Source organism: Condylura cristata, unplaced genomic scaffold (genome assembly GCF_000260355.1).
Source record: "Condylura cristata isolate star-nosed mole 26May11 unplaced genomic scaffold, ConCri1.0 scaffold00003, whole genome shotgun sequence".
NCBI lineage: Eukaryota > Metazoa > Chordata > Mammalia > Eulipotyphla > Talpidae > Condylura > Condylura cristata.
Window position 1 is genome coordinate 32,134,718 of NW_004567104.1, and position 12,935 is coordinate 32,147,652.

The 12,935-nt window shown below is 41.8% G+C and overlaps 1 protein-coding gene across 1 annotated transcript in view; it reads left to right on the plus strand.

Moving 5' to 3' along the window:
• HACD2 (3-hydroxyacyl-CoA dehydratase 2) overlaps positions 1-12,935 on the plus strand; it is a 76,305-nt gene that overhangs the window by 17,648 nt on the left and 45,722 nt on the right. The window lies entirely within an intron of this gene.

Here is a 12,935-nt window from a genome sequence, read left to right on the forward strand (position 1 = left end):
CTCATTCAGGGGCTCTGAAGGTCTAAAAGCTTGAGAAACATGCATCTGAACCATTATGGCCCTAATCAACTTTATTTATAAATTAAGGGGGCACTTGCGGTATTCATGGTCCTGTGCTTGGCACTGGGGAAGAGTTCATTACACCCAGGTGGCCACACTGCAGGCTCTCCTCCCTCCGAGGCTCGTGGTAAAGAGTTGCGCCTCGGCCATTGACTAGCAGAAGGGAGAGCTACAATCAAGGGTTTCTCACGTGATTTGCAGAATCCCTGTGTCTATTATGGTGGGAATTGTTGGATAGGATAAATAGCTCATTAGTTACCCAAAAGGTCGAGAAACACTGCTTTAGACCTTCAAGCAATAGATTTGAATGGGGGTTGGGGCTTCTACTGTTACCGGAGTGGGTTAAGGAACCTGGCACAGGTCACACAGACATAGCCATTTTGTCTGATTTCATTTTATGGTGATATGGTTTTGGCTAGTGTTTAATCTCTCTCACATTCCTTTCTGAGCCATCACCTACTGAAATGGTTAAATAAATTTTAAGCATAAACTTGTAGATTGGGGATACATTGGGTCAGAGAGTGTGGTGGGATCACTTCAGGTCTTCTCCACATGGTCAGACCCTGTGCATTCATTCTTCCCATTCTCCTAACTTCAGTTTGCCTTCAAAGGGAAGATTTAGACACATATGTTTTCTAAGCATATGTATTACAATTTTCATTAACATTTCACTGTATTTTAACACCAAAATTTTCCTTATTGGTCCTGGAATATATTCTCATGTTTTTTTTTATAAAATTTCTACATTTAGAAATCAAGTTTCTGACAAGTATATTTATTCATTTATACTAAGAACATTATCGGATACCTAGCAGGCAGGATCAAGGTGAGCACTGGGAAGTGGAAGTTGAGGTGTAAGGCACAGCTCCGGCTCAGGCAACCCGTCTGAGGTACTCCAGGACTAGCATCAAGAACCTGTCTGAGGTACTCCAGGACTAGCATCCTGGTGGCCTTGTGTCCTGATGGTGTGTTGACAGGTGCAAGAACCTTTGTTCTAGCTATGGATACTTTAAAAGTCCTCATTTGTTCTAGACCTTGTTCTGTTAGTAATTTGCTCTTCTAGATCATCACCCTTTTTATCTGTTTTATCCATTTCAATTCACTAAATGCTTAGTTTTCCAAATCCTGTGGGGCCTCCCTGGTGGCCTAGGGGTTAAGTCTCAGTACTATCATCGCTTCAGCCTGAGTTTGATCCCCAGCCATGGAGCTGACCCACATATGGCACAGCAGACCTCTCTTGTCTCACTCATTGCTCCCCCTAGCAGTGGTTTTCAGTAAAATCTGCTTGTTCTGCTCTCCATTCTGTCTTTGCTGAATCCCTTGTTCCCCGCACCTCTGGCCTGTGCTCTGGTTCTTCTACGCACATATAAATAAATAATTTTTTTTTTAATCTTAAAACTAACCTTTGACTCTCTATTCACTCCATACTGCTATATAATTCTTCTCCATCCCTTTTGTCAGATTTGTTATAGACTTTCTACTTCCCTGTTCTCATTTATACCTTAACCCAGAAGTCAGGCTCCTGTCCCCCTTGTTCTGCTAAAATTGCCCCCTGGTCTAAAATCAGCAATAGTGTTGTTCTTTTGACTGAACATGCCGTCTGTGGCATTCTCTTCTCACAATCCGAGATACTTAAGTGGGTATAAGACACCCACTTTTCTAATTTCAAGTCGTACCTGTACCCCAGACTCAGCTCTTCCACTGGTCTTCTGAATATCCACTCCTGGAGGCATACCTCCTGCTCAGTATGACTCAAACTCCCAAAATTGTGCTGTCTCCTGTATTTTTGGGAATGGTGTGCGTGTGGGGGAAGTCCCCACAATCAGGTCAGGTGCCTAAACTTGCTCTGCTTCCAATATTCTCTTTGTCAAGGAAACTATCAGCCACTGGCTATTCACTCCCTCAGCCTAGATATGGAGCCCATCCACGGTGCCTCTTCCTTTACCTGAACTCCCATAGCCAGGTGGTCATCAGGTTTTAACAGTCCTGTTTGCTGAGTATTTCAGATTGCTTTGTTTTTTCATCCCTGTTCAGGGGGCCTCTATTTGTCTCTTACTGACTGCTGGGTCTCCTGAACATCTGGGCTATGACAACCATAAGAGCTACCATTTTTTAAATATTTATTGTGATCTGGTGCTTTACATTCATTATCTCATTTCCATTCCATTTTATAGTTGATAGCACTGAGGCTTAATAGGTTTTATGTCTTTCCAGAATATACCCAATTAATAAGCCCATGGACTTAGAATTGAACCTATGGCTGTGTGATTCCAAATTCATGCCTCACACAGTTCTGAAGAGATGTAGTTAAAGGGTCCATCACTGGAGCATATCACATCCCTGCTTAAAACTTTTCACTCGGCCCTGCCTGGTGACACAGGGGTTAAGTCTCAGCACTGTGAAGCTGTCTGCAGCCACTGCAGCCTGAGTTTGAGCCCCAGCCAGGGAGCTGACCCACAGGGCACATTGGACCTCTCCTGTCTTGCCCACTGCTCCCCACTCTGTGGTGAATCCTCTCATCCCATCCCCCCTCTCACCCGCTGCACCTCTGGTCTACACCCTATTCCTTGTATGCATAAGTAAATCAATCTTCCAAAAAATATTGACTAGTTTAAACTTCTTCATGATTTGGACTCTGTCCACCTCCCCTGTTCTCCCTTTCCCATTCCTGTGGGTCTCTGCATGAACTGTGCATTTTTCTCACTTCAGTTCTGTGCCCAGACTTGGTGCTCTGTCTGTAATAAGGACCCCACTCCTTTCAACTGAAGTCCTCTCGATTCTTCAGTAGACTTCCCCACTTCCCAAGGAATAGATTAAGTCAGTACCTTTCCTCACTTTTCTGTGATGCCCTGCACCTCACTCTGTTGTTACACTTTCCTACTGTATTGTGCTCTAGCACTACACTTGTTTCCCTCCACCAACACTTCTGAGTGTTTTTTTATGAAAATTATTTTTTTACTTTTTAAAACCACCCTTATTTATTTTTTCACAGTATAGCCTATCCTCCCTCAGTTGTAGTCACCATGATTTTCATGCCACCAAAATGCCTATCGTCCCTCCACCACGCACTCCTTCCACCCTGTTCTCTACCTTACCCCCCCTTCCCCCTCCCCTTCTGAATGTCTCAGATCTCAGGTCTGCTTGCAAGGGTCAGTCTTACAGTTTGTCTTTGTCTGATCCTTTGTTTGGTTTCTCTAGATTCCACATATAAGCAAAACCATCTGGTATTTATCTTTCTTCTTCTGGCTTACTTTGCTCAGAATAACCTCTTCCAGTTCCATCCATGTTCTGGCAAACGGCATGAGTTTGTCTTTTTGATGGCTGGGTAGTGTGCCATTGTGTGTATACACCACACCTTCTTGATCTACACATCTGTCGTTGGACATTTAGGTTGATTCCGTATCTTGGCATTGCAAATAGCGCTGCTGTCAACATAGGGGTGCAGATTTCCTTTCAAATTCGTATTTTCTGTTCTTTGGATAGATACCTCTTGAGTGGAAATTCCGGCTCATATAGTAAATCCATTTTTAGGAAACTCCGTACTTCTCTATACAAGCAGGTCCGGTCTACACCCCCACCGTGTAACTGGGTTCTTTTTGACAGCAGTGTTGAGAATTCTTTCATATTGATTCCTACCTGTGTCCTAGCACGTGGCACCTTGTGGGAGGTCAGTGAACATTTGGTCATCATCTTTGCAAATGCTGGTGAAATTTTCCAAAATTTGTTTTAGAATGTTTTCATGTTTAGCAGCAGAGATCTCTGGAAGAAAGCTTCCTGGAGGGAAGGTGTTTTTTCCTCCGATTTGCTCACCTGTTTTCACCCTTCCTCTCCTGCAGTCGGCCTTGGTCATTTAGTCAGGAGAGTCATTTTCTGGAGTCTTGACATCAGAGCTCTGTATCAAGATTCTGTGACCATGTTCAAATCATAACCTTTCCCAAACCTGTCAAGCCCTTCACTCCAGCCTAACAAGTATCCCTCTGCCTTGATTCTTGGCTCACGGTGTTGCCTCCTGATCAAATTTTGCCTCCTCCAGTCCAGACAGACGAGAGGAGGAAGGATTGTTTCAGCACTCTTCATCTGATGTCCTGATGCCCATAGCCTCAGCCCTCATTTTCTAAATAAACTGCGTTTTTTCACATCTCCAGAATTTCATATGAACAATTTCCTTTGCCCGGAACACCTAGCTCTGTTAGTTGTTCCCTGCTTGTATGAGATGAAGGGAAAGGAGAAATAAAGCGCCCTCACTAGGACTCCAGAGTGCCCGATCAGGGAGAATAGGTGACCTCCCCGAGCTCATCACAGCCCACGCTTTGCAGGCACTCAGGAAGCTAGAACAGCGCTTCCATTGATAATCACTGGACAAGAGGTAATCCTGGAGGGTTTCTGAGCCCAGTTGGAGTTCAGAAGGGAAAATTATGAAGAGAACTTAGATCATAGATTTTTCCTTTTGCTGTCTTTGCAGGAACAACTAGGAGTTTGTTTTGCACGAACACTTATTATTGAGATATTTAAAATATTTTGTCTATAATACTTACCTTGAGGTCCAGCCCATCAGGAACCAAAGATAAGGGAAACCATCCCTACTGGGTATACTAATAGTGGATAAGTCAAGCATTAGTTTCATTTGGGACCTTAGTTTCACATTTGAAAAACCAGGAATTAGATTAGGCTAATATGCCTTACAGTTGTATGTTCTGAAAATCCACGAAACTAACTGACAGAGGTAAATGTTGATTATCTGAATAGTGGTATAAGAGTATATTCTGTATGTTTAAACACATGTATGTGCAGTAGGAAACTTGTTTTAAGTCCAGTAGTTTTAGTATATTTTTTTCCTCTCCATGTATTTTGAAAACCAAATTAGAAAGCAAAATTGTGATGAAACACCCACAGAAACACATTCTATAACGTACATTTACCCATGATTATCAGTAGGTGGCACCCTTGTATTAGAATTTTCTCTCATAAATTACAGCCTGTGGGAGGACTGTTAATAATGACAGTCATGAGTCCATAGCTGAAACTGAAGGGTGAGCAAGTGAAGCAGAGTAGAAAGAAATGGGTGCTTTTCTATCACTTTCTGATCATTAATACTTGAGGTAAAAAAAACTTGGGCTTTCTGCATTTAGCCTAAAGGAGATTATCTACAAATATTTCTTAATTAAAAGGCACAAGATACTTTAAAAATTATAATTAAGCAAATTAATTTTGGAGGGAAAGAAAATATTTGAGATGTTCTCTAGTAAGATGGCTTGTGGCAGATTGAAGCAAAAAGCCTATCATTGATGGTCTTAGCTTCAAAAGCAAGCGTACTCCAAAGAAGTTGGAGGAATACTCCAAGTACTCTAGTTACTGAATTACATAAATTCCATTTAACCCAACGGTGGGAACTTGAGTTACCTTTTAGTAAAATAATTATTTGATTTATGATTCTGTAGTAGGAGTTGAAAGTTTAAATAATGTATTGATAAAGAGAACAAGACCACTTATAAATATTTGTATGAAGTGGTATGTGGTATTTCTTTCTTTCTTTCTTTCTTTTTTTAAAAGATTTATTTATTTATGCCTACAGAACTGGGATACAGGCCAAAGTTGCAGGGGCAGTGAGCAGTTTCACCAGAGACAAGAGTCGGGAGCAGAATAGGCGGATCAAGGAAGCACACTGCTGAGGGGAGCAGCGGGCAGTCAGGAGAGGTCTGTCACACCATGTGGGTCACCTCCGGGGCAGGGATCAAACTCAATGCTGAAGTGGCTTTAGCTTCTTAGTGCTGTGTTTTAACCCGCTGTACCACCAGGGAGGGCCTTACTTTGTATTTCTGTACAGTTTTCCTAACAGGGTTTTTTTCCTTCATTCATAGTGAACATCTTTCCACTATTAAAAAAAAAAAAAATATATATATATATGTAACAGTTCCTACCTCACTACCTCACTACTTTTCAGTTAGCAATATTCATGTAAAATTTATCCATGTTGGTCTTTCCCCAGTGGCCCAACAGGTTAAAGCACAGTGCTATGAAGCTCTCTGAAGCCACTGCAGCATGAGTTCTATCCCCAGACAGGAAGGTGACCCACATGGCATGGCAGACCTCTCCTGACCTGCCCGCTGTTCCCCTCAGCAGTGTACTTCCTCAATCTGCCTGTTCTGCTACCCAGCTGCCTCTGGTGAATCCTCTCACCCCCTACACCTCTAGCCTGTACCCCAGTTCTTATATGCATAAATAAATCTTTAAAAAAAAATTTATCCATGTCTTTGCATGGCTTGATGGTTCATTACCATTTACTTATAAATAGTGCTCTATGTCATTTACTATTCTCTTCCTAGTCTGGCTTTAATTTGTTTTCTTTTTCTAGTTCTGTGAGGCATGAAGTAGTTGGAGATATTCGTAATGTTAGCATTATTGTCATAATTATCCCTCTTAAAGTACTTTGCTACATCATTTTTTGGTATGTTGTGTTTCCATTTTCATTTGTCTTGATATGTATATATATATATATATATTTTCTTTTTTTATGTCTCGTTTTCCAATTTTATTCTGTTGGTTTCTAGTTTTATGGAGTGTGGTTAGAAAAGATAGTTATGATGACTGTAGTCTTCCAAATTTTTGAGATTTATTTATATTAAACTTGTGATCAGTCTTGGGGAATGATCCACGTGCATTTGAAAAGAATATATCTTTGCTGTTGTTGGACTGGATGTTTTATATGTATATCAGGTCCATTTGGTCTGTAGTGTTCAGATCTGCTGTTCTCTTATTGATGATCTATAAGGATGATAATACTCATTTTGAAAGTAGGAAGTTGAAGTCTTCTATTATCTTTGTCTGCAGCTTAAAGAAGTGGGCATCTCTTTTATCTCTACAGACTGACTTTGGCAAGGAAAGACTTTAACCAGTCAATCTGGCCAGAAAATCTGGGTAAGCTGTTAATGTGGTCTACAAATGAGCTTGCTAGTAGGCAGACTGACCAAGTATTTCAGTCAGTGTATTTAGGCGTGGTGCCTGAGTCTACTAGGACTATGGCAGTTCTGAATTTTTGGTCTATGGGGCTCGGTTTTTGGGTCCTGAGATTACAGAGGTGGGCTTGGTGCTTGTCCTGGAAACTGATCTTACAAGGACATACTTAGCATTTTTATCACCTAGAGCCTGGGTCCTGGACCTCTGGAGGCTAATCTGGAGTTTGTGTTCATGAGGCCTAACCTAGCAGTGGTGTGGTTCTGGAACCTGGGTCATTGGGTGCTGACCCAATGCTTGAGATCTTCTTTGTTCATCCTAGACCATGAAGCCACAGGCCTGATCCTGGTGCTGGGGATGAAGTTTGGTGTTTACTGTGTTTCCCCTACACAGAGTATGGGAGGATATCTCTGTGTACTGCCCATGGTTGGTGTGACACAAGCAACATGCATCTGTGCTTCCTACTCTTTTTCAATGAATATGTTTTTGTTTCTGTGTTTCACCTAGATACTATAATCTTTCACCTGGAATCCTTAACTCTTGTGAAGGTACTTTTGCATGTGGACAGTTGTTCAAATGGATATTTCTGTAAGGGAATGAACCTGAAGTAATTCTATCATCTTGCTGTGACTCCATTGAGGATGTTCTCTTTGTAATAAAATTCTTATAGATTTACTAGAATGTGCCTGGGAGTTTACCATTGCAGGGCAGTCTCCACAAAAACTTAATAGGCCCTTTCAATATGTAGATTTAGGCCTTCTTTTATTTCTAGGAAGTCTTACTGGATAAGAGTTACTTTGTTTTTCTCTTTTTAGGGGTTCCAAATATATATGTATTGGAATTCCTTTGCCTCTTTTCTTTCAACCACTTTCTATTCCTTGTATTTGTTTATCTTATTTTTATACTTTTGGTTGCTACCTTTCTTCAGTGTCCTTTATTTGGTTTTCACTTGAACCTATTCTACACTGTTTTGAAATTTAACCGTCACATGTTATTTTGTCTTTCCCACTTCTGTCCTGAGTTCAGTCAATTTTTTGTTTCATTTTTGCCTGCTTTTATCTATTTCTGTGTGAGTTTTAAAACTTCTGATTAAACATAATTTTTCATGGGCTCTCCCTGGTGGCACAATGGGTTAAAACACCACATTATGAAGCTCTCCAAAGCCACTGCAACAAGAGTTCGATCCCTTGCCAGGGAGCTGACCCACATGGCGCGGCAGATCTCTCCTGACCTGCCCGCTGCTCCCCTCAGCAGTGTATTTCCTGTTCTGCTCCCCCACTCTGTCTCTGGTGAATCCTCTCACCCACCACATTTCTGGCCTGTACCCCAGTTCTGTAAGCATAAATAAATAAATCTTTTAAAAAATAACTTTTCATATCTATCCAAGTGCTTAGTTAAGCACATTTAAGTTAGTCTGGAGTTTGTGTTGATGTTTGTGGCTAGGATTGGAAGTTTGATTTGGGTTATCAGGTGCCTCGTGTGAGAGCACTTCTGTTTTTTCTTTCTTTTTTTTTTTTTAAGATTTATTGATTGATTTATGCGCACAAGAACTGGGGTCAGGCCAGAGGTGCGAGGGCATTTTTATAGGTGACTTTAGTAGATGATGTGCTTTTTGCTCGCGGAGGTCTCGGAGTTGTAACTGCGTCCCTGTCAATTGTTTTGGCCCTCATTTGTGCTTCAGGAGTCTAGATTCTCTCCTGTGTCTTCTTTGTCCTTCTTATCCAGTCACCAGAGGGCACCTTTTCCTTCCCTTTTTATCTGTTTCTCTAGAAGCTATGCCTCTTTGGGATTGCCACTCAACTCTACAGACTTAATTCCTTTTCAGTAGTTAGTGCTCTGATTGACAAAGTAATTTTTCTGTGTTTTTGTACTTAAGGTAGACTGCCTCTTCCTAGGACAATTTTAGCTCAAATTTAGACCTTCTCTCCCTTTCTTTTTCTTTCCCTGTATTTTTTCGAAACCCACTTTTCTCTGAGATTTGTTGTAGGAACTCAAGAGATAGCTCTGCTGGAATTTGTTGGGGATTTTCCCTCCTCCTTTCAGGTGATTTGAGCTTGTTATTCTGATATCTTTTGGTTGTCTTGAAAGTGTAGTTTTGTAACTTTGTTATTTATGACCTGTATAAGGTTTCTGAGGATGTATAGCATAGATATTTTGTGATGTGTAACCAGTGGTCTATTTGTTGAATATGTAGGTGGTTTTCAAATCTGTAAATAACTATACCAATTGCAGAATCTGTGCACAGTTATTGTTAGACCTTATGGATAAATTCCTAGAAGTAGGTCAAAAGTAAAATCAAACTAAGACTTTTTCCCAGCTGCCCTTTTATTGATTTTCTGTTGGGTGGCAGGTCCTGCACCAAGCACTGAGAATACAACAGTACTCAGCAGGCCCAGTCCTGCTTTTGAGGCAGGACAGAGGCAAGCTGTGTGACCAAATTTTTGCCCAAAGGGAAAGTTCAAAGAGCTATAGAAGCACAAAAAGAGAAGTATGGTTCTTTCTGGAACTTTCCCCCATGGTAATCAAACTTCTGTCTTCACAGAATACTTCCTTGGCTCTCTTAACTGAGCAGGAACTTGGCTTTTGCTGAGCACTTCACTTGCTGCCCCAGGGGGTGCCTGCTCACTCTCCAGGCTCCCCAGACCTCTTCCCATGCCCTAGGCCCCTGCGCTTGTCCTTCGGTTCTCATGGGCTTTTCTTTCTGCCTGTCCCTCAAAGGTTGGTCTGTGCACCTTCAGAATTTCCATTCCACCTGCTCACTTGGACGTGTCCATTTGATTACTTTGCAGTCACCACAGACGGTGTGAACTGGACTTAATTGATCATTTTATCCCAGACCTGCTCTTTCTCCTGTTCTCTGTATCTGTTAGTTACCTAATCAGAAGCCTGGAGTAAGCTTCCTTCTCTCCCTTCTTTGCCTTTCTTACCACCTGTCTTCTGCTTCTCCCCTGTCCTGCAGAGACCTTTGCTTCTCTACCTGTCTTTGTTTTTTGTTTTTGTTTTTTTAAAAATGTATTTATTTATGCATACAGAGCTGGGGTACAAGCCAGAGGTGCAAGGGACTGTGAGAGGCTTCACCAGAGACAGAGTGTGGAGCAGAACAGGCAGATCAACCAAGTACACTGCTGAGGGGAGCAGCAGGCAGGTCAGGAGAGGTCTGCTGGGCCATGTGGGTCACCTCCAGGGCCAGAGATCGAACTCATGCTGAAGTGGCTTTAGCTTTTTAGTGCTGTGCTGTAACCTGCTGCGCCACCAGGGAGGACCCTACCTCTGTTTTTATTTTAGTTCTCATTAGTTCTTTAGTTCTCTCTACCCCTCCTTCATGCCTTTTCTTTCTACTCTTTCTTTCTCCTACCTCATCATTTTGTTCATTTCTTCCCTTTCTCTTTTTCATTTCCTCCTCCATTTGTACCTTTCTCATCCCAGTTCTCAAACTTTCCTCAGCTCTTATTGCCCAGGTATGAGTCTTAGCATGTCTCTGTTCTTTCTAAGAGAGTTTGAGTCCGTTGAGGCAGCTTAAAGCCTGTGTACTACTCTAGAGCCTGGCGCCAGGGGAATGGAGTGGGCAAAGTGGCAGCTGTCTCTAGAGGCCAGCTCACTGTGTTCTCCCTTTCCTTCTCTAATAAGATGTGGACTAGTGTTTGTCTCCTGCACCTGCATGGATTCCCAAACAGCAGCTCTGGAGTTAATCACAAAATGTTAAAACTTTGCTAATGGAAATACTCCCAGTAAACCTCAAACCTGATAGAAGAGACCTAAGTGATCAGGAATAGGGCTTTAAAGGAATATCCATCAGTAAGCATCAGCTAATCTTGGATGTGTTTAATGGTGGCTCTTTTTCACAGCTTTCTTGAGACTTGATTCAGCTTTAGCTTTTATCACAGTTGTAGCCTGCAGAAGCATGACTAATAATTCCAGGAGGCAGTTGAGTTGAATAAAGAGTGTTTTGAACTCCTAAGTCATTCTATTAATGACAGCTGTTCAGAAAGGAATCAGGGTCTATAAATAATGACAAATTAGCACCTTGAATAGACTGTCAGGAATCAAATAGACAGCTTGTTCTTATAGATAGATGTTTGGAGCTGGAATATATTGTTTCACTGTTGACTATATGAAGAGAGGAAAAGCAAAGTATGTGACAACTTAGGCCAGAAATAATCGTTCTACACATATATGTTTATTGGTTAAGAAAGTAAATAGGGTTAAGTCTTACAAAATATGTAGTTCAGGCCCTCCCTGGTGGTGCAATGGGTTAAGACGCAGCACTGCAAGTGAACTGCAACACTTCAGTGCGAATTCAATTCCTGGTCCTGGAGGTGATCCAGATGCAGCAGACCTCTCCTGACCTGCCTGCTGCTCCCCTCAGCAGTGTACTTTGTCGATCTGCCTGTTCTGCTCCCCACTCTGTCTCTGGTGAATCCTCTCGCTGCCCCTGCACCTCTGGCCTGTCCCCCAGCTCTGTATGCATAAATAAATCTTAAAAAAAAAAAGGAATAAAAAAGAAAACATGTAGTTCAATTCATTATGTTTTTGAAGGGACATAAGAGATAAATTGCTCTATTCTTCTATAGTAATCAAGTGGTTATTGTTTCTAGGAAGTGGATAGATATTCAAAACTGTCAAGTAATTACAAAATTTATAGCTTACCTAAATATAATATGTGAGACTTTGGTTCTAATGAAAAGTTTTATTACCTTTTGATAGATTAAAATAGTCCCTGGAATGAGTGACTTAAAACCATTAATTTGTAGTTTTTCTTGGTCGGGAATTCTGGAACAAGCTTAGCTGTGTTGTTCAAGCACAGTCTCTCTTGTAGGTGCAGTCACATCAGTCAGACCTGCAATCAGCTAGGGACTGACTGGAACTGGAGGGTTTGCTTCTAAGATGACTCAGTTCCTTACTACTTGGTCCCCCCACAATTTAGCAGCTGGCTTCCCCAAGATGAATGCTAAAGAGAGGACAAGGAGGAAGCCACATTGTCTTTTATGATTTTGTCTCTGATGTCACACACCCTCACTTCTACTTCTTTCTGTTTGTTTGAAGCAAGTCGCTCGGCCCAGCCCATAATCATGGGGAGTAGAGTTGGGCTCTCCCATTTTTTTTTTTTAAAGATTTATTTATTTATTTGTATATACAGAACTGGGGTACAGGCCAGAGGCTCAGGGGCGGTGAGTGGCTTTACCAGAGACTGTGGGGAGCAGAACAGGCAGATCAACAAAGTACACTGCTGAGGGGAGCGGTGGGCGGGGTCAGGAGAGGTCTGCTTCCCCATGTGGTCACCTCCGGGCAGGTGGGGATCGAACTCATGCGGAAGTGGCTTTCGCTTCTCAGTGCAGTGCTTTAATCTGCTGCGCCACCAGGGAGGGCCAGGCTTTCCCATTTTAAGAGAGGTTTATCAAAGAATCTGTGGACATATTTTTGAAGCCATCATAATTGTTTGGCCTGTTTTTCTCCTACCTATAATTGGAGATAGAATAGCTTAGCATTAGGAGTGGGGACCCTGAAGACAGACTGCCTATATTTAATTCTGGCTCCACCACCTCCGCACTGTACGACTTAGCTCGAGTTGTTATTGTTCTCTGGACCTGTTTCCTCGTCGATGCAACGAGGAAAATGGTGGCACCTACCTCACAGAAGTGTGTGAGATGTGTGTTAGTTAATATAAGAATGTAGAAGCAGGACCATGATACACAGAATGCTCTCAGTAGATTTTACTATTATTGTTGAAGTTTGAGTAGCAAAATAACCGATCTCATTCCTCCCTTTATTTCTATATAATATAAGGTGATGATTCCATCTAATATGGTTTCTAGTCATCTCGGCAGATCCTTTAGCAATAAGTGGATACATGGTAAAAGCAAAGTGAGCTGGTGACTATCAGTTTCGTTTCTACCTGGGCTAAGGAAATCTCTGAGGATTCTACC